Source organism: Aotus nancymaae, unplaced genomic scaffold, assembly GCF_030222135.1.
Source record: "Aotus nancymaae isolate 86718 unplaced genomic scaffold, 86718_ANA_hifiasm-v0.15.2.pri h1tg000021l, whole genome shotgun sequence".
Classification (NCBI taxonomy): domain Eukaryota; kingdom Metazoa; phylum Chordata; class Mammalia; order Primates; family Aotidae; genus Aotus; species Aotus nancymaae.
This window is the reverse complement of record NW_026988433.1, coordinates 12,468,074-12,469,874: the sequence shown is the minus strand read 5'-3', so window position 1 is coordinate 12,469,874 and position 1,801 is coordinate 12,468,074. Positions and strand designations below refer to the sequence as shown.

The 1,801-nt window shown below is 48.8% G+C and overlaps 1 pseudogene; it reads left to right on the top strand.

Annotated features, from left to right (window-relative positions):
* The first annotated feature begins 205 nt into the window (after positions 1 to 205).
* Positions 206 to 1,063, top strand: LOC135276220 (small ribosomal subunit protein uS5-like; annotated as a pseudogene).
* Positions 1,064 to 1,801: the final 738 nt, after the last annotated feature.

Sequence of the window (1,801 nt, the reverse complement as noted above, 5' to 3'; positions counted from 1 at the left end):
CCAGTGATTTGCCAGGAGCTCTTGGGCCTTCGGCCAGAGACAAGGCTGCACTGTGGGCTTCCCTACTTTTGAGGTTTTGGGTTTCAGATTGGCTTCGTTGCTCCTAGGCTTGCAGACAGCCTATTGTGGGGCTTCACCTTGTGATCGTGTGAGTCAATACTCCTTAATAAACTCCCTTTCAGCTTCTTCTCGGATAAAACACCAAATGGCAGATGACGCCGGTGCAGCGGGGGAGGTGGGGCGGGGAGCGGCCCTTGGATGGGGAATCCGCTTCCGCGGAGGTTTCGGCAGTGCGGTCCAGGGCTGGGAGGGCCGAGGCCGCAGAGCTCGCAGAGGCAAGGCCGAGGATAAGGAGTGGATGCCCGTCACCAAGCGGGGCCGCCTGGTCAAGGACATGAAGATAAAGTCCCTGGAGGAGATCTATCTCTTCTTCCTGCCCATCAAGGAATCTGAGATCATTGACTTTTTCCTGGGGGTGTCTCTCAAGGACGAGGTTTTGAAGATTACGCCGGTGCAGAAGCAGACCCGGGTGGCCAGTGCACCAGGTTCAAGGCATTTGTTGCCATTGGGGACTACAATGGCCACGTCGGTCTGGGTGTTAAGTGTTCCAAGGAGGTGGCCACTGCCATCCGTGGGGACATCATCCTGGCCAAGCTCTCCATTGTCCCCGTGCGCAGAGGCTACTGGGGGAACAATATCGGCAAGCCTCACACTGTCCCTTGCAAGGTGACAGGCCGCTGTGACTCTGTGCTAGTGCCCCCCATCCCCGCGCCCAGGGGCACTGGCATCGTCTCAGCACCTGTGCCCAAGAAGCTGCTCATGATGGCTGGTGTCGATGACTGCTACACCTCAGCCAGGGGCTGCACTGCCACCCTGGGCAACTTCGCCAAGGCCACCTTTCATGCCATCTCTAAGAACTACAGCTACCTGACCCCTGACCTTTGGAAGGAGACTGTATTCACAAAGTCTCCCTATCAGGAATTCACTGACCACCTCATCAAGACCCACACCAGAATCTCTGTGCAGAGGATGGACCAAGGCTGCAGCTGTGGCTACGACATAGGTTTTTTTTTTTTTTTTTTTTTTTAAGACGGGGTTTCACCATGTTGGTCAAGCTGGTCTTGAACTCCCAACCTCAGGTAATCCGCCCGCCTTGGCCTCCAAAGTGCTTGGATTACAGGTGTGAGCCACCATGCCCGGCCAACATAGGGTTTTTATACAAGAAAAATAAAGTGAATTAACCCTGCAAAAAATAAAATAAAATAAAATAAAATAAACTCCCCTTCATATGTACATCTATCCTATTAGTTCTGTTCCTCTAGAGAACCCTGACTAATATACTGGGTTATTTGTCTTCTCATTATTAGTTGTGAGAATTGTTTATATATTCTAGATACTGAATATTTATATATTCAGTCTTTTGTCGTATTTATATAAAGCATATTTTCTTTCAATCTGTGGCTTACAGTTTCATTTTTAAAACTATGTCTCTGAAAGAAGAAATTAAGATTTTAATGAAGTGCTATCTGGCAATTCTTTTTATGATTTGTGCTTTTTTTGTATCCTAAGAAATCGCTGCTTACCACTAGGCCACCAAGGCTTTTTCTTGCTTTCTTAGAAGTTTGTTTGTTTTAGAGACAGCGTCTCGCTTTGTCACCTAGGTGGGAGTGCAGTGGTGCACCATAACTCATTGCAGTCTTGAACTCCTGGGCTCAAGCAATCCTCCCGCTTCAGTCTCCAAAGTAGCTGGGACTACAGGTGCACACCACCACACCTGGCTAATTAATTATTATTATTATTT